At 40.1% G+C, this 27,477-nt stretch overlaps 2 pseudogenes across 2 annotated transcripts; both read right to left on the bottom strand.

The window, feature by feature from the left end:
* Nucleotides 1-143: 143 nt before the first annotated feature.
* LOC145011190 (dehydrodolichyl diphosphate synthase 6 pseudogene) lies at nucleotides 144-1,641 on the bottom strand (annotated as a pseudogene). Its single transcript, XR_013664057.1, has 2 exons — nucleotides 1,339-1,641; nucleotides 144-1,079 (listed from the first exon to the last, which is right to left on the bottom strand). The product of XR_013664057.1 is annotated as a dehydrodolichyl diphosphate synthase 6 pseudogene (transcript).
* An 8,405-nt stretch (nucleotides 1,642-10,046) lies between these two features.
* Nucleotides 10,047-11,482, bottom strand: LOC145011337 (dehydrodolichyl diphosphate synthase 6 pseudogene; annotated as a pseudogene). The gene is made up of 2 exons (XR_013664082.1): nucleotides 11,246-11,482; nucleotides 10,047-10,983 (listed from the first exon to the last, which is right to left on the bottom strand). The product of XR_013664082.1 is annotated as a dehydrodolichyl diphosphate synthase 6 pseudogene (transcript).
* Nucleotides 11,483-27,477: the final 15,995 nt, after the last annotated feature.

The following is a 27,477-nucleotide window of genomic DNA, read 5'->3' as shown; positions in this document are numbered from 1 at the left end:
GTATTTTTAAAGATTTTTGGGCATAATTTGATGAAACGTCTTACAAACCTAAATTGATATGAACCAACATAGTAAAATTACTTAAAACTTAAACACCTTATTATAAGACACTTTTGGGCATATAAAAGTTGCAAATTACAATATATACCAAAAAATGTAGATTTATTTATAGAGAATAGTAACCATAATAATAATAATAATAATAATAATAATAATAATAATAATAATAATAAATAACGTCATAAATCAAGCATCCTTCTTTTTCTTCTCCAAATAGAAATAATTCTTTTGGTATTTCAAGACCGCCCAAACAACATGTAGCAACCCCATCTCCGGCCACAACGCCTTCGGAGAATACAACAAACTGTTACTGGTCTGCCACAGCAAAAAGTTGCTCAGCCGCGTCTCGCCGGAGCTCCTTACCAGAATATCAGGATCCGGCGCCACCCCCATATACATCTTCTTCTCCAAATCCACCACTTTGATCACCTCCTCCTGCTCTTCCTCCACTTCCCCAACTTTCCGGCGACTTTTCTCCTCGCAAGCTTCATAAATAGAACGCGGGATTTCATGCGACGAAGCATATGCCACACATACCAAAAGATAAGTTTTCGTGTTCATAGCCGTTGCTTCCATGGCCTTCTCCGCCGCTATTCTCACCTGATCAGAAAGCCGATTCAGATCCCCAATAAACAACACTCGGATTCCATACCGATTCACCATATCTAATTCTTTTAAAAACCCTTGGATCTTTTCTTGCATTAGATCCATTACGTATTGGACTTCATCTGGGCGTCTGTTGAAGTTATCGAGGCTGAATGCGTAAACGGTGACGTACTTCACTCCAATCTCGTAGCAGTATTTTAGCAGCGACATGAGTGCTAGGAATCCGGCTTTGTGGCCTGCACCTTCTTCGAGCTTCCATTTTTTTGCAAATCTTCGGTTTCCATCCATGATGAAGGCGATGTGTTCTGGGATTGGACCAGATGATATCACTCGAAACAAGAATCGTCTCATGATGTGTATTCCTCCTACGAACCTGCTAACGACGCCAGTTGTTTTTTCTTCTTCCATATTTTCTGTCAACAATCAATTAGAAACAGGATTGAAGACACATCGAAATTTGATCATGATAGATATCAGAAATTCTTTTCTCAAATTATAGTTAAACACAGTGCTGCTATACGTTTATGAACGAAAACAATGGAGCTCTAACACTGTAATAAGGAAATTATGTGTAATCATAAAGAATTGAGTTGTGATCATCCAACAGTTAAGTCTCTGTTTGATGTCGTTCCAGCAAGAATTGAAACAGAGTATGGAGAATTATAAACTTACAGTGATTTAGTTTATGTTAGCGATGGATATCAATGGTGAAGAAGAGGACCCGCTTATTTCTGTTCATAAAAAAAACTTTCAAATTCATGGATATATACTCAAAGAGACGGGCAGAGATAAATTAGTGAAGGAGATTAAATGGGAGATAATTGTTCAAGAACATTCATTGGACCGGTCATCAACCTCATATATACACCTTAACTAAATTATCCTAATTTTTGTGAATAACATTTTCACAAAGAACATGCAATATTTATAAAATTAAAAATATTTGCAACATCTATCCAACAACTTATTCGCTACTTTGTAGATGATATTGAACGAACCACACAATAATAATGTGTGGTGTGTATATTTATATTAAAAGATTACAACAATATCTCCTATAGTAATGAAGAGATAATACACAATAATACGTTTTAATATAATTCTAGATTATTATCTAATATCCCTTCTCAAGCGAATCGGTGGTGGACCAAGACGAAGCATGGCACGAAAATGTTCAAATTGGGGATGTGGAAGACTTTTGGTGAAGATATCTACCACCTGAAGCTTAGTAGAAATGAATTTGGTGTAAAGTTAACTAAAAGCCACAAGTTCCCTAACAAAATGATAGTCCAGGTCAACGTGTTTGGTGCGTTTGTGAGAAACGGATTTCTAAGTCATGAACATGGCATTTTTATTATCGCATAACAGTGTAGGCTGATCTGGAGGAAGAGCATGAAGTTCACGCAAGAGGTGAGTAATCCGAACTATTTCAGCTGTCGTGTTTGCCATAGCCAGGTACTCTGACTCAGAACTTGATCGGTAAACAATATGTTGTTTCTTGGCACTCCAAGAGATGATATTTTTCCACCAAGAAAAATCGAATAGCCATAAATATAGCGACGAGTTTCAAGACAACGTGCCCAATCAGCATCAGAGTAACCCAAAAATGGTATTTGTTTATTATGGCGAAAGTAGAGACCAAAGGAAACCGTACCTTTAACATATCACAAAATGTGTTTAACAAACTGAAAATGAGCAGTGGTGGGAGCATGAAGAGATTTACTTGCTTGATTGACAACATAAGAGAGATCAGGCCTTGTAATAGTTTAGTATTGGAGAGCTCTAACAAATGACCGATAGAGAGTGGGATCAGATAGGGATGAGCAAAAGGACCGAACCGACCCGAACCGGACCGGAACCAGGAACCGGCTTGGGCCAAAATCAAGAACCGAACCGGCCCGACGGTTCTATCGGTTCCGGTTCCTACCGGTTCTTGTCGTGTCTTCAAATGTTGGAACCGATCCTTGAAAAATAGCATCATATGGTTCTGGTTTTTGCCGGTTCTATCGGTTTTTGCCGATTCTACCGGTTCCGGTTATATCGGTTCCAGTTTCTACCGGTTCCCGGTTCCAAAAATCAACAAAAATAACATCCCGGTCCTGCCCCGACCGGTTCCATCGGGTTCCGGTTCCGGTGTCGGTTCCGGTTCCGGTACCGGTTCCGACCGGTTCCCTGGTCCATTTGCTCATCCTTAGGATCATAAAAACTTGGGACCATCCGAAGAAAAATTCTCATTGATAACTAAAGGAGTTGGCATGGGCTTAGAGTCAATTAAACCAGCACGGGTGAGAATATCAATAACATATTTAGCCTGACTTAAGAACAGGCCATCAATAGTGTAGCATACTTCCAAACCAAGAAAGTAATTAAGATACCTCAAATCCTTTATGGCAAACTCTTGATTCAAAAGATTCATAAAATTAGAGATGAGTAAGAATTAAATCATCTACACAGCCAAGAAGATACATGATACAATGTAACATCCATAAAATTCATGAAAATTATAAACTTTTTCAAGCATCAAAAAACCATGATTTATTACAAAGTGGTTTCAAAATAGTTTCATATCAGAGTATCCCAGACATGAAAATCATAAAATGTGAGGAGGTGCACGATCAAGCATTCGCCTTCCTGCGATCATTCGAAATACTTGAAACAAAATCCAAAACTGTAAGCCCGAAACTTAGTAAATTTCTCCAAAATACCAACCTCATACAAACTATAACCATATCATATCATATCATATCATAACAAACAATATGCATATAGAGTTTGCAGTATGACTGGATCGCCCTTACCGGGCCTTCAGTCTGTTCGGCCCACTCTCAAAACCTTCAACATGTTTATTCCGCCCTCCCGAGCCTTTAGCCTGTCTGGACCGTTCTCTGGACCTTCGGCTTGACTGATACACCCCGATGGGTCTGCAGTCTATCTAGACCGCCCAGGGTCTGTTGGCCTTCAATACAAAGCATGATCTCCTCAACCCAACCCTAAACATACAATCAACACACATACACACACACACACACACACACACACACACACATATATATATATATATATATATATATTAGGGAATTATACTTTAAAAAGTTTATTCGGTTATAGCAATGAAAATTTCATTTGTATTTAAATGAACCTTACAAATTGTGTAGATTTTTTAACAATGTTGTAAATAGGAGAAATAAAAATATGATGTTATAGTAAACAAATCAATGATAGCACATTACTAGTTATCACATTTATGTCATGTGTCATTAGGACATTACCAAAGGACTTGTAGCTCAACGGTATCAGGTGGTGCCCTCCCTCTTTAAGATTGAGAGTTCAAGTCCCGTCGTGGACATAAGTGGAATATGTGTTGTTAGTTTAGGAGTAGATTATATTGGCATGGGCTTAGAGTCAATTAAACCAGCACGGGTGAGAATATCAATAACATATTTAGCCTGACTTAAGAACAGGCCATCAATAGTGTAGCATACTTCCAAACCAAGAAAGTAATTAAGATACCTCAAATCCTTTATGGCAAACTCTTGATTCAAAAGATTCATAAAATTAGAGATGAGTAAGAATTAAATCATCTACACAGCCAAGAAGATACATGATACAATGTAACATCCATAAAATTCATGAAAATTATAAACTTTTTCAAGCATCAAAAAACCATGATTTATTACAAAGTGGTTTCAAAATAGTTTCATATCAGAGTATCCCAGACATGAAAATCATAAAATGTGAGGAGGTGCACGATCAAGCATTCGCCTTCCTGCGATCATTCGAAATACTTGAAACAAAATCCAAAACTGTAAGCCCGAAACTTAGTAAATTTCTCCAAAATACCAACCTCATACAAACTATAACCATATCATATCATATCATATCATAACAAACAATATGCATATAGAGTTTGCAGTATGACTGGATCGCCCTTACCGGGCCTTCAGTCTGTTCGGCCCACTCTCAAAACCTTCAACATGTTTATTCCGCCCTCCCGAGCCTTTAGCCTGTCTGGACCGTTCTCTGGACCTTCGGCTTGACTGATACACCCCGATGGGTCTGCAGTCTATCTAGACCGCCCAGGGTCTGTTGGCCTTCAATACAAAGCATGATCTCCTCAACCCAACCCTAAACATACAATCAACACACATACACACACACACACACACACACACACATATATATATATATATATATATATATATTAGGGAATTATACTTTAAAAAGTTTATTCGGTTATAGCAATGAAAATTTCATTTGTATTTAAATGAACCTTACAAATTGTGTAGATTTTTTAACAATGTTGTAAATAGGAGAAATAAAAATATGATGTTATAGTAAACAAATCAATGATAGCACATTACTAGTTATCACATTTATGTCATGTGTCATTAGGACATTACCAAAGGACTTGTAGCTCAACGGTATCAGGTGGTGCCCTCCCTCTTTAAGATTGAGAGTTCAAGTCCCGTCGTGGACATAAGTGGAATATGTGTTGTTAGTTTAGGAGTAGATTATATTGGCGGTTCGAAAAAATATATATAGGATGCAATGGATCTATTGCAAGGACATTACATTGTTTCCGTATCTCGAGACATGATTCCAAAAAACCCAAAAAAGAGGGTCGACTCCTTTGGGTTTTTTTTTTTTTTTTTTTTTTTTTTTTGGGGGGGGGGGGGGGTCTTTCCCTCTTGCTTTTGCATTGATTGCCATGGGATTCTTTTTCGCCATGTTGTCACTAAGGCAAGGTGACTTGGTTCAAAACCCTAATTAATCAAGTTTCATATTTTCAACATTTAATTAAATCGTTTTTTTTTTTTTTTTTTTTGTAGTAGTAGTTCGGAATGATATTTGACAACTAGTATTTTCCCTATTTTGGGGGGATTAAGTTTAGAAATAGTAGCATCTGTGAAAGCCAATGGTCGGGTTTTCTGTAATCGACCTCGTCTACACATACCTTCATGATGTGATTTTGGCTTGCAACCGAAGAACTCATTTTTTGGCCTCTTTGAAGGGCTTGTTCATTCATCATATCACACATATAATTATGTAATATTTTTTTGGTTGTTTGAAATTGTAGGTATTAAAATAGGGCTTAACTTTTTTCTTTTATTTTTCAAATATGTAAGTCAAATATTGGACCCAGTTTTATCTTCTGTCTTGTACAATGATTTGTTTTGATAAAAACATTTGAAGGAACTAAATTTTGGAATGAATGTAATGTGTTGAATGATATATATATATATATTTCCTTTCTTGTTACTTGCAGCAAAAGTGTATAAATGATTTGTCATGTTTTTGGAACTTGGCCGTGTTCTTGGTTTTTGAGGGTTGGTATACAAAAACATTTTAAAGCAGAGTTTGAGATGAATGAACCTTGATGTAACGAATAAAGTTTTTGGTATGAAATTTATATGTTACTGAAAGCGGAAGTTCTTGAAGTCGACTTTATATATGGTATATTGAGGCATTTTAAATGAGATTGGCTTTGAAGGTGCGGTTTAGGACTGGATCATATCAAGTAGTATGGGGTACTTGTAAGTAGTAGTGAAAGAGGGTTGATATTTAGAGGCATTAATGTGGGGAGTGATTTAATTGGTTCTTGCGACTCTATCTATGTAAGCGACAAAATTTGTCATAAATCAACCTTTGTATATTTTAAATTTAGAGAACCATCATTAGTTTGTGTTCGATATTACAATGTATATTGTCTTTTGCTAACCACTGAATTCAAGGTAACATGTTTGAGATTAAAATCTATATTATCTTTCACACGTCTGAGATGGAAAAGAGGAATGAGGTAACTTATTTGGCAATAGACATGGAGGCCATTAAAGTCACTACTACTATCCTATAGGCTATGAAGACCCATTTCCTGTTTGTATGTCTATATGGATATCCTGAAGTTTAAAGGAAAGACAAGTCCCGATGACTTTATTAGTTGGATTAGAACTGTTAGAACACATGTTTGATATCTGCAATATCTCCAAATCGAATTTGGAGGCCATGCCTCAAATTGGTCGGACTACATGAAAAAACAACCCCATATGGAGAACAAGGGCAAGATCGCTACTTGAGACAAGATGCTAAATGCCTTTTTTTTCATAAGTTTCTACCCGTCAATTTGCATCGAGATATTTTTTTACATTATCTCCAATTGTCCCAATATACCTTTTAGGGTGGGAGAATACATCCACGAGTTTGAATCCCTCTACATGAGATGCAACGCTAACACAAAATAAGAAGAAACGATTGTTTGTTTTGAGTAGTCCTAAGTTGTTGATCCATTAGTTTGTGAATTACCCTGTTCCCGAGTTCAACTTCCCGAGTTCAACTTAACGAGAGAAAAAAAAATATGTGGAAATGAGAAGAAAATAAAAGAAATTGATGTTTCCGAGTTTAATTGAAGAAATAAAGTAGATAGAAATGGAATGATCACTTTCCCTCTTAAATTTCCTTTTGATTTGGGAGGATTTGGAAATAAAGAATAGAATGATTAATTTTCGTTCCACTTTTCTCCAAATCAAGAATACAAAAGAAAATTTTGTTTTCCTTTCCTTTTTCTTCTTTTCTCTTCTGACTTTATTTTCTTTTCTTTTGTTAAAATTCGGGAACTAATGTATATAATGATGTATGTCAATTTTCCTTGAAAATAGAAAAACAACGAAAGACCCACACCAAAATGATAGGGACCATTTTGCACTAATTCAAAAACTCATCCAACACCCTCACCTTAGATTAAATCCCCAACAAGGTGGATTTGATATGATATAGAATTTGAATCTAATCCCATATTTTGTTTGGTGGCGACGGTGGTAGTGGTGGTGGTGATGGCGGTAACGGTGGTGTTGGTGGCGATAGAAGTGGTAGGTGATGGTAGCGACGGTGACGACAATAGTGGTGGCGACGATGGTAATGGTGGTGATGGTAGTGACGACAGTGACGGTGGCAGTGGTGGTTGGTGGTTGGTAGCAATAATGGTGAGTGTTGGTTTTTTGATAAGTAATGGGGATGTTTTTCTAATTTGCCACTTTCTTTGATAAGAAGTAAAGTTTTTCATCCACCTTTAGAAGAAATCTGCTTTCTTCCATATGATAGAAAATTTATTTCATTTAGGAATTCATTTTCTCCTTCTATGTCCAACAAAACACATGAATTTAAGGAAATTAAAATCATTTTCCTTTGAATTTCAATCATTTCCTACCAACCAAACATGCCTCTGCCCTCTGATATTTTTCATGAATATATTCATTCCTATCATAAATTTTGGACTTTTAATCAACCTATGTGTGACTTTAGTATTATCCTATATTTGGAAGTAGTGAACTACATTAACCAAAACATAACTCTTCTTGCTAAGGATGAAGGAAAAAAATGATATAACTCCACAAGTTTAAAACACAAGGTCCATTAACAACATTAGTATGTAAGTGATTTTTGGGCATAATTTGATGAAACGTCTTACAAACCTAAATTGATATGAACCAACATAGTCAGGGCCGTTCCATTGTTTTTTACTGCCCGGGGCAAGATAAGAATTTTATGCCATTATATATAAAAAAATTACAAAATCAAAAATACATTAACACTTATAATCAACCAAATAATTCAAATAAAAACTTACAAAAATCATCTAAAAGCATGTCGTTGTGCATTTTTTGAAGCAAAAACATCACTTATTTTACAATAATCAATATTTTGTTACCACTAGAAGTCGAAAATCTTATTAGAAAGGATCTTTAGACACAACGCCAGAAATATAGTTCCTGCTTCACATCACAAAAACAATAACACAAAGGTTTAGGAAAGATGTTTAGAAAAAAAAAATACTGAACACAAACAGATTCGAAATTAAACTCATCAGAATCTAAATCTTAATATCTGATTTCTAAAAAGGCATATACAAATAAGATTTGGAGAAACAACATATAAAATTTGATTTTCGAAACACCTCAAACTTGAAGAAACATAATAGAACTCACACAAATTTGCTTACAGAAACAACACCCAAATCAGATACAAAATCCAATAAGTAATAAATAAAATAGATTTATGAAACAAAACTAAACAAACACTTGTTTCGAATGAACTTATCCAAATCTGCTTTCAGAAAACAAAACCTACATCTGATTTATGCAACAGTAAAAATATGATATAAAAATGAAAAATCCAATAAGTTTTTGAGGCTTTCATTTTTTACCTACGTAATCAAATAGAGTAGAAATCAAATAAATAAAAAATTAATCTGATTTATAAAACAAAACCCAAATAGAATGAACTTGTTGAATAGTTGGAATCTCAGTCTGATATCTTTTGAATTTACAAGTATAGAAACTCATCGAAGATAAAGGCTTTGATGCTACTTGTTATTTTGAATCTCAAACTCTTTTCAAGTTAAATCGATGAATCTCATACTCTCATTCCATTTTTGAAAATAACTTATGAAAACAAGTTAAATAAAAAATTAATTAGTTTCTTGAACAAACCTAAATTAAATAAACATATATTTCAAATGAACTCGCCCAAAATTTATTTCTGAAACAATCAACAAGAAACAAATCACATCCAAATCAAGGAATCACTAAATCAGAACTTCAGAGGCAAATATTAGAGAAAATCAGAACTTAAAACCGGACTAGATCAACGAAATCACTAATATATCGAGATTAAATGTTAGCTGATAAAAAAGAAACTGAGATAATAAGATTTGAGAGCTATATGTTATCGATTTATCAACTAGAAGTGAAAAATAAAGAAATCAAATCTTATTATTTTTTTTATTTATTGGAGACATTTCTAGGTAGAAAATATTGCATTGATTTCTCCCATCCACGAAACCAACAGGTTTCTGGGCAATAGGCACCAGGCTAGAGGCAACGTTTGCTTTATCGATGCGCATGATCAATGAGATGATGATTCTTCATTTGTTTGAAGCTTGTGTTTCCTTTCTCAACGTTCAGTCGTTCAGATCACAAAACAAAGTTTTTGGGCCATTATAATATGTAATATATATGAGATTTTTTAATATGTGCCCTAAGGGTACACGTAAGAAATATTAATTATGAAAAATATTACTATAATTAAATTCAAAATACATTTATTATGAAAATTATTAATGCACTTCACATTTAATTATGGTAATATTTCTTATAATTAATGTATTTTATAATTAACTATGGTAATATATATCATCAATGCTTGTTATATATACTATATATACTAAGGTTATATACAGAAAATCCTAATATATATTATTAAACTATTTTGATGCTTTTAAAATTTCGTGCCTAAGCCCAAGTCGTCCATGTGTTGGGCCGGCCTAAACATAGTAAAATTACGTTAAACTTAAACAGCTTATTAAGACACTTTTGGGCATATAAAAGTTGCAAATTACAACGTATACCAAAAAAAGTAGATTTATTTATAGAGAATAGGAACCATATTAATTAATTAATAATAATAATAATAACAACAACGTCATAAATCAGGCCTCCTTCTTTTTCTTCTCCAAATAGAAATAATTCTTTTGGTATTTCAAGATCGCCCAAACAACATGTCGCAACCCCATCTCCGGCCACAACGCCTTCGGAGAATACAACAAACTGTTACTGGTTTGCCACAGCAAAAAGTTGCTCAGCCGCGTCTCGCCAGAGCTCCTCACTAGAATATCAGGATCCGGCGCCACCCCCATATACATCTTCTTCTCCAAATCCACCACTTTGATCACCTCCTCCTGCTCTTCCTCCACTTCCCCAACTTTCCGGCGACTTTTCTCCTCGCAAGCTTCATAAATAGAACGCGGAATTTCATGCGACGAAGTATATGCCACACAGACCAAAAGATAAGTTTTCTTGTTCATAGCCGTCGCTTCCATGGCCTTCTCCGCCGCTATTCTCACCGGATCAGAAAGCCGATTCAGATCCCCAATAAACAACACTCGGATTCCATACCGATTCACCATATCTAATTCTTTCAAAAACCCTTGGATCTTTTCGTGCATTAGATCCATTACGTATTGGACTTCATCTGGGCGTCTCTTGAAGTTATCGAGGCTGAATGCGTAAACGGTGACGTACTTCACTCCCATCTCGTAGCAGTATTTTAGCAGCGACATGAGTGCTAGGAATCCGGCTTTGTGGCCTGCACCTTCTTCGAGCTTCCATTTTTTTGCAAATCTTCGGTTTCCATCCATGATGAAGGCGATGTGTTCTGGGATTGGACCAGATGATATCACTCGAAACAAGAATCGTCTCATGCTGATGTTTAATCCTCCTACGAACCTGCTAACGACGCCAGTTGGTTTTTCTTCCTCCATTTTTTCTGTCAACAATCAATTAGAAACAGGATTGAAGACACATCAAAATTTGATCATTGATAGATGTCAGAAATTGTTTTGTCAAATTATAGTTAAACACAGTGCTGATATACGTTTATGAACGAAAACAATGGAGCTCTAACACTGTAATAAGGAAATTATGTGGAATCATTAAGAATTGAGTTGCGATCATCCAACACTTAAGTCTCTGTTTGATGTCATTCGAACAAGAATTGAAACAGAGTATGGAGAATTATAAACTCTTACAGTGCTTTAGTTTATGTTAGCGATGGATATCACTGGTGAAGAAGAGAATCCGCTTATTTCTGTTCATAAAAAAATTTCCAATTCATGATATATACTCAAAGAGACGGGGGCAGAGAGAAATTAGTGAACGAGATTAAAGGGGAGATAAAATTGTTCAAGAACATTCCATGGACCGGTCATCAACCTCATATATACACCTTAACTAAATTATCCTAATTTTTGTGAATAACATTTTCACAAAGAACATATAATATTTATAAAATTAAAAATATTTGCAACATCTGTCCAACAACTTATTGGCTACATTTGGAAAAAGGATCGTATTGCCACATATGGTTAAAAATATGTTAGACAATTCTGGATTGTGGTTAGTGACCACGGAAGAGATCACATTCAAGAGGAGAGAGCGATAGGCAACATCAACGTCAGACAATGTCTCGTAAGATTAAAGATGGATATTTTATAACAATAGTAAAAGCGTTATGCTCCTCTAGTGTTGCTCCATTCGGTGGTAATACCATGAAGATATTAGTGGCTTAATTATCTCAAGCACCATATTTTATGAACATTACCTTGTAGTGGAGATTAATAGTTTCCCTGGTTGTATTAAATCGTTTCCAAAAGGACTCTGTGGAAGAGACGATTTGAGAGCACAACATATTTTTGATGCTTGATGCGGAGAGGGTCTGATGTAACCCCAAATCTCATACTTGCAATCACCGTAGTGACTAATATGTGGTTAGACGGACTTGTTTGTTGAGTTCTACACTGTAACATCCCAAAAAACCAAGATAAAATTTTTCATTTTTATAAAAACATTTTCACAATAAACCATATATAAACAACCATTGTTTTCAAATCATATCCACAAAAATCAGAATATCAATGCAATCTCTCAAAGCATAAAACAATAGGAGGATGTGTACGGTCATACATTCGCCTTCACACGATCATCAGAAGTACCTAAAAACATAAAATCAACAACTACAAGCCAAAGCTTAGTGCATTCCCCTAAAATATCACACACAACAATACATATCCAATGTATGCACACCAGACCAACAACACAAGACTGGACCGCCCGCGAGCCTACAACATAAAACTGGACCACTCCCGAGCTTGCAGCATATAAATGGACTGCTCCCAGGTATGTTGGCCTACAACACAAATCTGTACCACCTCAACCAAACCACACTATCCTGAGACTACAACACAAATCTGGACCGCTTTCGAGCCTGCAATATATAGTTAGAACGCTCCTAGGTATATTGGCTCACAACACAAAGCAGTACCGTCTCAACCCAACCACATGACGTCGACAAGTAATCAATAACCAACAAGTACATGTAATTATACAGATCTACCAATATAACAGATCACTACAACATAACAACATCCTATACACAAGGATATATAACACGATCTAGTGGTCCAACATTAGTGCCTTCGACCCACGAGTACAGTAAGAAAACTCACCTCGAAGTCTAGAAGACAGCCGAACTGATCACATATCCAAATATTGGCTCTACGGATCACCTATACAACAAACAAGGATAAAGTCTCAAACCACAACCCAAAATCCTCAATTTAACCTAAAGTCAAAATTGGTCAAAGTCAACTGTTGATGATCAAAAGTCAACAGCTAGTTGTCACGATGTAGACAAGATTATACCACATCGTGGGGATAATAAGACAAAATAGACTAGATTCTGCCAAATGCCACTACATGGTGACTAAACCTCCACGCCGTGGGGACTATCTCGACCAACTTAATCTATTAAGCTCTTAATCCTTTTCCCCACTCATCCAAACTTTCCAGAATGCTTCCATACTCCCAAAAGATCATAAAAATCGCAGCTTTATAGACATGCATGTGCAATGCATGTCTTAAGCTAAAGCTAGGTCAAAATAGTGTAAAATGGGGCCAATATGTCATGCAAGAGCTCAAAACTCAATCAAACTCTATATCTATTACTTCCAAGTATAAAGGGACTCTGGGGATCCATAAAGTTGGCAACTTTATGGAACCCTGACACTCCAAGTAGCCTAAACATGAAGAAAAGCATAAGAAAATCTAGACCTAAGCACATGGAGTCATAAAGTTTGGAACTTGAGGACATACATGAGTCCATAAAGTATGCATAAAGAGGATGGGGAGTGTTACTTGCTTAAAAAAAGCTCAAGGGTCACCTTCTTCCTATTCAAGTCACCACCAAACACCACAAAAGCTCAAAAGTTAATAATGGAGGCTAGGGTTTGCTTTGGGACTGAGAGAGAGTGTTAGAGGTTGCGGGTTGGCAACTCTAGCCATCATATTCCTTAAATAGGGGCATAAACCATGGAAATTAGGATTTCCCATTAAATGGAGGCCACGCCGTGGCCAATAGATTGCCATGTCATGGCTTAAACTTAATCCTCACGTAATCTTAGGCAATGGTCACATCGCGGGCATCCATGTGCCAAACGTCGTGGCATAGGGTTTTCTCCAAAACCCCCATCCCTGATTCTATTAAGTCGTAGATGATCTATTCAGGAAAAAAAGGGATGTTACAGACATAGTATATTGCGTATGCTCCTTTTATCTCACTTCTAAAACTCGACAATGAAATCGGACCTATTAGAGTGAATATTATATGGATATTGTAACGCCCGGTTCATGGTATGTATTTTAATAAGAATTATTCATTTTTGCAAAGGGAATCGATGATTTGGAGGCCCAAAACTCGTCGAGTAGAAACATATTTTTAGGATGTGGGACTTGAAGTCTACTCAACGAGTTGAGAAGCCTCAACTCGACGAGTAGGGCTGCCGGAGTGAAACCCTAATTTTAAGGGTTTGCACCCTATTTAAGGACCTTAACACTCTATTATGGCCTCCCTCATCGCCTACCTTAGTCTAGCAAAACCCTAATTCATGATCTTGAGCCTTGTGAATGTGTGTGGGTGAAAAATGTAACGAACCAAATTTCACATCCAAAAATTTTATTTTTAAATCAATACTTTAGAAAACATTTGTAAATAAAACATTGTCTGATCAAACCATTTCATAACATACATCGTGTCTGAAAACCGAAATATGAAAACAATCAAATATCAGAGTACAAAATCCCAGAATGACTCATGGTGCGGAAAACAATGTGCGTGTATGATGTGCCGCTACCGCGCCAGCTCCTTCCCCTTCGATGAAGAGGTACCTGAAAACAAAACTATAAACCGTAAGCATGAAGCTTAGTGAGTTCCCCCATTGTACCACATACCATATAACCACATAACATACATATATTGTCAGGCATATATGGGTGCCCGACCTACCCCTTCGGTCCTCTCGACTGGACACTGACTAGCATATCTGGGTGCTGGTCTCCCCTTCAGTCCTCTCGACCGGATGCTGACTAGCATATCTGGGTGCTGGTCTCCCCTTCGGTCCTTTCGACCGGATACTGGCTAGCATATCTGGGTGCTGGCCTCGCCTTCGGTCCTGTCGACCGGTAACCGAGAACTATTTTCACCCTCTACTACTATCACATAATATCATATCACATATATCATAATCTGGCTAGCATGGTTGGGTATTAGACTACCCCTTCGGTCCTATCGATCGGTAACTGGGGACTACTTCACCCCTACTACCACTATCACATAACATCATAAAATACTAGCACATAAACATATTAAGTAGTAGAAAACCTAGATGAATATCACAAAGATAATCATCTAACATACAACTCCTACTGGTGGGCTGGCATTGTGGCTGTAGACCTACCACTACTGGAAGGTAACTCACCTCGAAAAGTAGCTGCTAAAAGTCTGCTTGCTAAGTGCCTGACTACTGAACCGGTAATCCTCCGACTATAAATCATAAACATAGATTAGCCACTCATAAATACCCTTAGGTCAGATGACTGACCCACCCTTGGTCCAAGGTCAACTCCTTGGTTAAAGTTAACTTCCAGTTGTCTGGACTCGCCGAGTCATGGCACAGACTCGCCGAGTCCTTCTCCTACTAACCCGGTCCTACTCGACAAGTCCCTCTTCCCACTCACTGAGTCACCCTTAACTCACTACTTGGGACGATAGAACTGACTCGCGATCCAACTCGCTGAGTCCAAGAACAACTCGTCGAGTCCCCACGAGCATATCTCCAACTCGCTTCCAAATCCTCACTAGAGCATCCTTTATGAGGATTTGGGTTTCTAGGACTATTTCTACACGTTAAATTGCTAATTCTGCATGCAGATACGAAGGGTTGGACCTTCAACACCTAAACCACTCTTACTCATGTAACAGTTCATATGACTCACCAAGTTTGAAGAACAACTCGTTGAATTCCAGGAAATCTTCATAGGACTCGCTGAGTTGTTCATCTAACTCGCCGATTCTAAGACCATCTTTATAGAACTCACCGAGTTCTAGTTTGTGACTCGCCGAGTCCCTTCGACCCATTTTGTAACAGCCCGAAATTCAGGTTCAACCATTTAGTCCTTCATCTTTTAATAATTGTCATTTTGGCCTTTGTGATGGGCGAGTACGCTGGGCGTACAAAGAGTACGATGCGCATACTCACACGCCCAATTAAACGCGTTGTCACCCGGGTACTCTGGGCGTACCTAAGGTTACGCCGGGCGTAACCGGTCCAGACCCAAAACCCTAATATGGCTTGGTGGCTATAAAAGGAATGAGATGGCCTTATCCCTCAGCCATCATCCTTCAGAAAGAAACCCTAAGAGAGTTGTTCCTTCATTTATAGCTTGGGTGTGAGTGTTCTAAGCTTCAAGGTGTTATTTCAAGGTAGCAAAAGAGAAGAGGAGTCCATTGTGGAGGCTAGAAGTTGATGGACAAGTGTAGATCCGTGGATAACAAAGGTTGGAGCTTCTTCATGAGGGAAAGAGTTCAGATCTTGCCTTGTAGTTCTTATGGTATGCTTCTTGGACCAATTTCTAGGGTTTTTGGTCCCAAAGATGGAGACTTTATGAGCAAGTAGTCTCCATTGGCCTAGATCTATCATATTCCAGGTCTATTTGAGTTGTATGTTCATAAAAATGTAATCTTAGACGTAAATATTTAGCCATGCATGAGATCTAGATCTTTGGAGGAGAAAAGAAAGGTATTAGAGGGTGTAGGAGGCTTTACAGCCATGCCAAGGCTTAATGGTTCCGACTTTATGGGATAGGAGACTTAAAGAGAGCTAGATCTGGAAGTTGAAGGAGTGTCTTAACCGTTTAAGACCAAAATTTATAGAATGGCTGAAACTGGGACTTACGCTGGGCGTAACTCTCAGTACGCGCAGTGTAAGGGGTTGAGACCCCCGATTGTGGTTCATTGATGTACACCCCGTGTACAGAAGCTGGAACGCCCCGCGTACTGTTGTCTGTTGACTTTTGTTGACTTTTTGGGTTTTGGGTCAACATGTGGACTTTGAGTTAAGGAGGGGTGAAAAATGGTCTTTTACCCCTTTGTGGGATAATGAAAAGGGTGTAGCCTAGTCTTGGAAGCCTATATTAATTAGAATGATATTTCGTTGTGATTAGGCGGGGTTGGGTCTTCGTTTCGAGATTTGGAGATAGCGAGCACGTAAGATTCTAGACTTCCTACGAGGTGAGTCTTCTCACTATACTGTACCCGAAAGGGTATCTATGTGTGACCCGAAGGTCGGATATGTTATGAGCTGTATGCATTATATATAATTAAGTTAACCGTTTGTATGTGTTGTGTATGCTATGCTTGATATGGGACGGAAGGCATTATGTTATGGGCCGGAAGGCATTTATGTTATGGGCCGGAAGGCATTGTGATGTGGACCGGAATGTCGACGCGGGTAGGACCGGAAGGTTTACCGGGTCGGAACGGAAGTCCCCTGAGACACATGGACCGGAAGGTCATGGCCTGGAAAGGTGTATATGCATAAGTAGTATTTTAGGGAACTCACTAAGCATTTATGCTTACAGTTGTTGTGTTATGTGTTTCAGGTACTAGCAAGGACCGTGGGAAGGCGCCGGCGTGATCTGTACACACTAACGGAAGATTTATTTTATGATCTTGGGATTTGACATGTTTTGTATTATGCTTATGATACATTGGATTTTATGGCTTGTTTTGGTTGGAAACATGTTTTAAGAATTGAAAATTTTGTTTTGAAAATTCACGTTGTTACACATTTCCTATGCAGACCAAATTTGAGACATGCAATACCTCCAAACCATAGATCTATGTTCCTAGGGCATGCTTATCACGTAAAGTTGCAAACTTTACGTGCATGTATGGCCCTATGAGCTCTAAAAGGCAATACCAAGCTCTGTATGAGGTTATACACTCAATAGGGACCTTAATCACTTCAACCACAGAGGCTTTACACTTCTAAGATGTCCATAAGATCTAGATCTGAATTCCTTTCGGATCATAGAGAACAAACACATGAAGTTTGGTGTTTTAAGGCTTGAAAACCACCATTTAGGGAAAAAAGGGGATCTAATGAAATAGTGATCAAGGTAGGGACTTTTCTACCTGAATAAAAGCCTCTTGCAGGGTAGATTTCGGATCTACTTCCCCTCCTTGAACTCTTCCACCTCCTTCTTCTTCTCTTAAGCTTCAAACTTCCTTCACAAGGCCAAAATCACTCACAAGGACAAAAGGGGGCTAGGGTTTCGCTCTACAGCTCTTCTGGAAGTGTTAGGGACAAGGGAGGCCAAGTTAGAGTGTTTAAATAGGGTGAAAACACTCGGGTTAGGGTTTTTTCCCAAATAGGGCCTACTCGTCGAGTCCAAAGCTTAGACCCCATGTCTCATCCCACTTCTACTCGGCGAGTTGGTCCTTCAACTCATCAAGTCCAAGGCAAAATGCATTATTTAAGAAATATTAGTTACAAGGAATACGTAACAGGAACCAAGTGCTACAAATCTGCCCCACTTATTTTAGACTTCATCCTCGAAGTCTGCTGCTCGATCTTGAAGTAGCTCGGGGTAGTGCTCGATCATCTCTTCCACCGGCTCCCAAGTCTACTTCGATCCCTTCCGGTGCTGCCATTGCACCTTCACGAGTTCCACCCTCTTGTTCCTCAGGTCCTTCAACTTCCCGTCGAGGATTGCCATAGGCCGCTCGATGTAATTCAGGCTGTCATCGACCTGAATATCCTCCAAAGGCACCACTTCCAAGTCATCCACCAAACACTTCCGGAACTAAGAGACGTGGAAAGTGCTCTGGATCTGGCTGAGTTCGACTGACAGATCCAACCTATACACCACCTTGCCCACCTGGGCTACAACCCTGAATGGCCTGATGTACCTTGGGCGCAACTTGCCTCATTTTCTGAATCGGACGATGCCTTTCCATGGCGACACCTTCAGAAGAATCATATCCCCGATTTGGAATTCCAAGTTTGAACGGCGCTTGTCGGCATAACTTTTTGCCAACTCTGTGCAGTCTGAAGCCTGCTCCGAACTTGCTGAATCTTCTCGGTCGTCTTGAGCACCACTTCGATGCTCCCTATGACCCTATGGCCAACCTCACCCCAACATATCGGGGTCCGACACCTCATTCCGTACAAGATCTCGAAGGGAGGTCGATCAATACTCGCGTGCTATCTGTTGTTGTACGAGAACTCAGCTAGAGGAAGATAGGTATCCCAGCTACTGCCAAAGTCTAGCATGCATGCCCGCAACATATCCTCAAGAGTCTGGATGGTCCGCTCACTCTGGACATCGGTCTGCGGGTGAAAGGTGGTGCTAAAATGCAGACGAGTTCCCAACTCGTCATGGAACTTCTTCCAAAACCTGGAAGTAAACCGTACATTTCTGTCTGAAATCACGGAAACGGGCACTCCGTGCCGTGCCACCACCTCTCGGATGTAGATATCGGCCAAATTCTCGACCGAGATACTCTCCTGGATCAGTATGAAGTGGGCGCTCTTGGTCAATCGATCCACAATGACCCATATAGAATCTACTCCCCGTGCGGTCCTGGGTAGCTTGGTGATAAAATCCATCGTGATGTCTTCCTATTTCCACAACGGAATATCCAACGGCTGCATCTTGCTGAGTGGTCTCTAATGCTTGGCCTTGACCATCCTGCAGGTCAAGCACCACTCAACGTACCAAGCTACATCCCACTTCATGCAGGGCCACCAATAGTCTAGACGAAGATCCCTGTATGTCTTCGTCGCCCCGAGATGAATGGAGAACCGTGATTTGTGCGCCTCCTCCATCAGATCCTGATGCACGCCTCCATGATAAGGGACCCACACCTTGTGGTGAAGAGTCAATAACCCTCGGTTATCGTAGTCTAAGTAGGAAACCTATCCCACAATCCGCTCACTCTTCCGATGTTCCTCCTTCATAGCCTCTTGCTGAGCCTCCCGAATCCGCTCCAACAACGGAGTCACTACTGTCATCCTTAGGCAGATATCTCGGATTGGCACTGCCTTACGGCTAAGCGCGTCACCCACCACATTGGATTTCCCCGGATGGTAAAGGATCTCACTGTCATAATCCTTCACCACAAACTTGTAGTGGCCATAGGGCATCCGAAGTGTGGTTTTTTGCATATCCTCCTCTCTGACCCTCATCTGATGATATCTTGAATGCAGGTCAATCTTGGAGAACCAAGATGCTCCCTGTAGCTGGTCAAAAAGGTCATCGATCCTCGGGAGTGGGTAACGGTTCTTCATCGTTACCTTGTTCAGCTCCTGGTAATCTATACACATCCGGTGCGACCCGTCCTTCTTTTTCACAAACAAAATCGGGGCTCCCCAAGGAGAACTACTTGGTCTAATGAATCCCTTGTCTAACAGCTCCTGCAGCTGTGAAGACAACTCCTGCATCTTAGGAGGAGCCAACCGATACGGTGCCTTGGCTATCGGAGCCGCACCAGGGACTAGGTCGATCCTAAACTCCACCTGCCTCTCCGGAGCTATCCCAGGCAACTACTCGGGGAATACATCCGCAAACTCTCGAACCACGGGCACGTCGCTCACTGTCGCCTTACCCGCCTCCCGGGTGTCTATGAAATAAGCGACATATCCTGTGCAACCCTACTAAAGGTAACGCCTCTCCCTCGCCGCCGCGCATAAGGCTGGCCCTCGCTGTGGTCTCTCACCCTGAATCGCCAACTCTCCCCTACTTAGGGCTCTGACTTGCACTAGCTGCTGCGCGTAGTCTATCATTGCCCCATTGGGGCTCAGCCAATCCATACCAATAATGACCTTGTTTCCTCGCCACAAAATGGGAACCAGGTCAACCAGATATTGCTCTTCAAACAGTATCAATACACAATCCCGGAAAACCTCTGATGCTCGAACCGACTGGTCGTCCGCAATCTCCACCTCTAAAGGTCAATCCAACCTGCCCGAAGACTCAGGAAACTTCTTGCTAAGCGCAATAGAAACAAATGATCGGGTAGCCCCCGAATCGAACAACACCTGAACTGGGATACCGTTCACATGGAACGATCCTAAGCAGAGCACATACATACATCATATCAAAATTACATACAACGTTCCTCCTCTGTAGTCAGCTGAAAGGCTCGGCTCCTCACCACTAGAGCCTCCGACTTGCCCTGCCGGCCATCTGTGATCCACAGGGTCGTTGGAGCTGGCGCCTTCACTGGCGCTGATGCTGCTGTCAACTGGGGGCAATTGGCCTTCTTGTGGCCCCTCTGGTTGCAGTGGAAACACAGCAACTCAAACATCGAGAAGACAGGTGCAGGGGCGGTACAATCCCTGCTAAAATGCCCTATCTTGCCGCACTTGTAGCAGCCTGACGATCCCAACCTACAGGCCCCTCATGTGCCTTGCCGCATTTCCTACAGCGGCCTCGGCTCTGTTGGCCTTTCGGCCAAGCATCTGATCCCTTGGGCCTCTTCCCTGAAGCCCCTGTAACCTGTCCCTCCTCTGTCTTCCTCTTCCGGATATGCTCTAGATCAATCTCCCTCTCCCTATCCCTGGTAATCATGGAATCTAGGTTAGGGCAAGCTAAGAAACTAATATGCTCCCGGATGTCAGCTCGGAGCATGTCATGGTAGCGGGTCCTCCTCATATCCTCATCGCCTGCATACTGGGGCACTAACAACGCCCTCTCCCGGAACTTGGCAGTGATCTCCGCCACAATCTCCATCGTGTGCCTCATATCTAAAAACTCCCTGGTCAGATGCTGAAGCTCGACAGCCGGCACAAACTCTGCCCTGAATCTGGTCACAAAGTCCGACGAAGTCATAGCCTCGACAGCCGAGGCTCCCAATGAGTCACCGACAGACTCCCACCAATCTCTAGCTTGATCTCGTAAACACCCTCCTGCAAACCTCACCTTCGACCCCTCGGGGTAGAAGCTAGTCTACTATGCAGACTCGATGTCTGCAATCCACCGCCTGGCAGTTATGGGGTCCTTCGCCCCATGAAAATCCAGCACACCACTTCCCCTGAAGTCCTTAAAGGACAGTGTGCGAGATCCCGACTGGCCAGATGCCATGTCGCTCTTGAATGCCCTAAGGCGATCCTCCATCAACTTAACTATCCCTTCCTTGATCAACCCGAAGATAATGGGAGTCGACTCAAGGATTCCCCTGGTGATCTCTGATGCGATGAACACGCGTAGCCTCTCATCCAATGGCTCGAAACCTAATCCCGAACCCGATCCCTCTCCTGAACTGCCAATTGCTAGCCTCGACTGCAGTACCACCATTCTGTAATATATAAACAACAACTTTTAGCGATACTGATACCTCTTGAGGAACCACATCCACTACAAGTTCCTTGGTCTTATCTTGGCCTTCCTCGGTTCAAGTACGGATCCTCTACTTTCCGTAGTACAGACCCATACTACCTTCTACATCTATCCATACCTTCTTCAAGGACTGCCTTGACTCCACCAGATCCCTTTTTACCACTGCTGATCACTGCTATCTTTATCCTATGCTTACCATAGGAAAATATCCGACTCCACTTAAACCAATCCTCAGCTATTGAAGCCCTCATGGTAATGCTAATTAGCCATCACCTGAATACCATCACATGTGACGAGGCTCAGATGATCCTTCGACTAAAAGACTCGTCCCTGCAACGGTTGGACTCAAACGAGAGCTGCGCAGTAGGGCCAAATCCAACACTCTGAGATTATCCAACCCTGATCCCATGTGATGTGACATATTCACCTAATGGCTAACTCCCATCACCTGGAGTCCCACAAATCACAAAGCAAGAAGCATTCGGATACGGTAACTACTCAAGAAAATCTATTCTCATAACGAGAAACTGCACTAGCATACAATGCTGAACTAATACTATCAGGCATAACCTAACCAGGCTATTCTACTGCTGCGTACTTAATTTCTAGCATGCAATTCTCATAAGGTGGAACACATAAAGCAGGCACGTAAGGCATCCTCCTAGATCCTTAGTCTTATTCTAGCATGTTGTTCTACTGAAACTGATAAACATAGTATAACATTGTATGGGTACTTTGGGGAATACTTACTTGAGCTCGGCCGGTCGCGCACATCATACACTTCGTTCATTCTTAAAACTCTTTACTTAATCTTTTAGAAAACTTTTTCTTTTTTTGAAATCCTTTAATCCCTCAGTTTGAGTTCAGACACTCCCGAAGGTGTGTCCGAATCTCTCAAACCAGGGCTCTGATACCAACTTGTAACGACCCAAATTTCACGTCCAAAAATTTTCTTTCTAAATCAATACTTTAGAAAACATTTGTAAATAAAACATTTTCTGATCAAACCATTTCATAACATACATCGTGTCTGAAAACTGAAATATGAAAACAATCAAATATTAGAGTACAAAATCCCAGAATGACTCATGGTGTGGAAAACAATGTACGTGTATGATGTGCCGCTACTGCTCTAGCTCCTTCCCTTTCGATGAAGAGGTACCTGAAAACAAAATTATAAACCATAAGCACGAAGATTAATGAGTTCCACCATTGTACCACATACCAGATAACCACATAACATACATATATTGTCAGGCATATCTGGGTGCCCGACCTACCCCTTCGGTCCTCTCAACTGGACACTGACTAGCATATCTGGGTGCTGGTCTCCCCTTCAGTCCTCTTGACCGGATGCTAACTAGCATATTTGGGTGCTGGTCTCCCATTCGGTCCTTTCGACCAGATACTGGCTAGCATATCTGGGTGCTGGCCTCGCCTTCGGTCCTGTCGACTGGTAACCGGGGACTATTTCACCCCTACTACTACCACATAATATCATATAACATATATCATAATCTGGCTAGCATGGTTGGGTACTAGACTACCCCTTCGGTCCTATTGACCGGTAACCGGGGACTACTTCACCCCTACTACCACTATCACATAACATCATAACATACTAGCAGATAAACATATTAAGTAGTAGCAAACCTAGATGAATATCACAAAGACAATCATCTAACATATAACTCCTAAACCCCTCTTACTTAGTAATAGTTCATATGATTCGCTGAGTATGAAGAACAACTCGTTGAGTTCCAAGTAATCTTCATAGGACTCGCTGAGTTGTTCATCCAACTCGCCGAGTCTAAGAACATCTTCATAGAACTCGCCGAGTTCCAGTTTGTGACTCGCCGAGTCCCTTCGACCCATTTCCCATGCAGACCAAATCTGAGACATGCAACGCCTCCAAACCATAGATCTATGTTCCTAGGGCATGCTTATCACGTAAATTTCAAACTTTACGTGCATGTATGGCTCTATGAGCTCCAAAAGGCAATTCCAAGCTCTGTATGAGGTTATACACTCAATAGGGACCTTAATCACTTCAACCACAGAGGCTTTACACTTCTAAGATGTTCATAAGGTCTAGATTTGAAGTCCTTTAAGATCATAGAGCACAAACACATGGAGTTTGGTGTTTTTGGGCTTGAAAACCACCAATTAGGGACAAAAGGGGATCTAATGAAATAGTGATCAAGGTAGGGACTTTTCTACTTGAATGAAAGCCTCTTGCAGGGTAGATGTCGGATCTACTTCCCCTCCTTGCACTCTTCCACCTCCTTCTTCTTCTTTTAAGCTTCAAACTTCCTTCACAAGGCCAAAATCACTCACAAGGACAAAAGGGGGCTAGGGTTTCGCTCTACAGCTCTTCTGGAAGTGCTAGGGACAAGGGAGGCTGAGTTAGAGTGTTTAAATAGGGTGAAAACACTCGGGTTAGGGTTTTTGCCCAAATAGGGCCTACTCGTCGAGTCCAAAGCTTAGACCCCATGTCTCATCCCACTTCTACTCGGCGAGTTGGTCCTTCAACTCATCAAGTCCAAGGCAAAATGCATTATTTAAGAAATATTAGTTACATGGAATACGTAACAGGAACCACATGCTACAAAAAATGAGTGATTCTTTGGTATTTCCTTGAAGGGTGGAAGCTAGAAGTGCTTGGTGGAAGGAAGAAGCCTTAGATCCAGAGATTTCGTTGTCAAAGCAGCCTTATTGAGCTATAAAGTCTATACATTGTCTATTCATTTATTATATCTCTTCATGGAGTAGTTTAGGGCTTTAAGGAGCCTATTTTGGGACCATTCATGGATGCAAGCAAGTTTTAGAGTCATGACTTCATATTCAGATCCTTTGAGGGACTCCATGGCATAAAGGTGCCAAATTTATGGCCATGGGAGTCCCATGCAACTTCCGAATCACTTTTTAGGGCTTTTTGAGCTAAACAACCTGCATGGACGTAAAGTTAGAAACTTTACGTGATACATCGACCCTAGGGAACCAGATCTATGAATTGGATGCATTAAGCTTGACTAGAAATGACTGTATGGATTTAGACTATGGGGGACTTGACGAGTTTTTTATACAACTCGACGAGTTGGGTCGTGGTCCCCTAACCTTTTCTGTTACTGAGTAAACTCGTTGAGTCTAGGAGATGACTTAGCGAGTTGGACATGTTTTGGGCTTGAAGATTGAAGAACTCGATGATTTCAAGGAGGAACTCAGTAATTTATGAGAAAAATATCCCGACTCTGTATGAAGGAGAACTCGATGAGTTCTAGGAGGAACTCGACAAGTTATGAGTAAAAGGTCTTGGCTATGTTATAAGGAAGAAATCGACGAGTTCAAGAAAGAACTCGATGAGTAGGATCTAGACTCTAGGGTTTTATGGATTATGGAACTCGACGGGTTGATGGACCAACTCGGTGAGGTTAGTCAACCGGATGATGACTTTCACCTGAGTGGTCCCTTAAAAGGGTTATGAGTATGGAAGGGTAAGTAAAGGAGGTTGTTATGTTTTGGAGTTTGAGAGAAGTTGATCCCAGCACCAAGGATAGTTCAGCTACTACGTGACATTAAGGTGAGTTACCTTCCGGTAGAAGTGGGTCGAAGGCACCAATGCCGACCCACTAGTAAGAGTTATAGTAGAGATGATTGTCTTTGTGATAATTATCTAATATTCCACTATTTGTTATGCTTTATGTGCTAGAATGCTATGTTATTATATGGTAGTGGTAGGGGTGGAATAGTCCCTGGCTACAGGTTGAAAGAGAGCGAAGGGGAAGCCAACACCTAGATATGATAGGCCGTATATGATTTATATGTTTATGCTAGGGTATTATGTGGTAGTAGTAGGGGTGAAATAGTCCCCGATTACCAGTTGAAAGAGACCAAAGGGGTAGCAAGCACCTATATATGATAGACTGTTACCAGTTGAAAGAGATCAAAAGGGAGGCCAGCACCCAAATATGCTAGGAATTATGTGATTATATGGTATGTGGTATGATGGGGGAACTCACTAAGCTTTGTGTTTATAGTTTTCAGTTTTTGCTTCAGGTCCATCTTCTTCAAACGGAAAGGATCTGACACGGTAGCAACGCATCACACACATGATTTTCCGCACATGAGATTCTTGGGATTTGTACTCTGACATTATTACTATATTATGACATGCTTTTGAGACATATGATCTATGGTTTTTATGAAATGAAATAACTTGATGATGTTTTCTATAAATTTTTTTTATGAATCGTTATAACAAAAATGAAATTTTTGGTCCATATTTTCGGGATGTTACATATATTTATGGTTCCAAGGTTCCTATGAAAGGCATCGATAAAGAAATGAAAAGTATCTTAATGATTTTCAGTTTGTCGTCAATGTGTCAGGTGGATAGATTAAACTTACTTCATGAGGTTAGGTTGATTTTTTCCATAGACATGTGACAAGGTTATACAGGGAAGCCAATCATATCTGCTCCATTATTGGGGTTCAAAAAGATTATCCATCAGGACTACTTCCTTTTACGAGGTTGTATTTGGGAGGCAATCATATATGGCCCACCACGATGGTACAACAAGGCAATCCTTTAGGACCACTTTTTTTAATCTTGTATTCAATTCACTTGTGTGCAAGATTAGAGACAATTGCAAACTTCTTCATACATGGTATCTTGATGATGGGACCGTTATTGAAGATTAAAAGGGCGTGGTACAAGCTTGGGTCTTAAAATGAATATATCCAAAATTGATCTTTTGGCCTTCATGTGACATTATAAACTTCTTGAGGGTTTATTCCTTATAGACTCAGGAGGCCATTACTAGCGTGAAACTTCTTTGGGTAGTGGTTATTAGTAGAGTTGTGAGTTTTATAAGTATGTTAGCTATGAAGAGAGTTGCCAATGTTGTTGATTTAATGCATTTTCTTCCATATTTATGTGATCCCCTTAAAGTAAATTCATTTCGCTACGACCTTGATGCCATTTTTTTTGGCATGAGGACATGCCAACCCATACACATGGAGGAAAATTCATTGTTCTTTAATAAACAATTACAATGGTTGTTTGAGGACATAATGGTTTGTAAAGGTTCTTTCTTTGGAGACATCTAGTGGTGCCTTGCATCTATATACATTAGGTTTGGTAATTTGGGGTTGTACTTGGCAATAAAGGCTTCCGTCTATGATTATGTGGGCTCAAGGGACCAATCTTAGGCATTACAAGACCACATCTTAGTCAATGGTGCATATAGGGATGTAAATGAACCGAATGAACACAACCATGAATTTTTTCATGTTTTCACTTAAGTTTAACCGAGAAAACAAACGAACATGTATAAATGAACGAACAAGGTTTCTTGTTCGTGTTTGTTCATTTATGTTAATTAAGATGTTAAACAAACATAAACAATTATAAATGAACGAACATATTTAAATAAACATAAACAAATATATATGAACATAAATGAACGTAACTCCAAATCAAGAACCATAAAACTAAATCGCGAACACTTTTATTATGTTGACC

This window comes from Lactuca saligna, chromosome 8 (assembly GCF_052625555.1).
Source record: "Lactuca saligna cultivar CGN05327 chromosome 8, ASM5262555v1, whole genome shotgun sequence".
NCBI lineage: Eukaryota > Viridiplantae > Streptophyta > Magnoliopsida > Asterales > Asteraceae > Lactuca > Lactuca saligna.
This window is presented reverse-complemented; position numbering and strand designations above follow the sequence as displayed.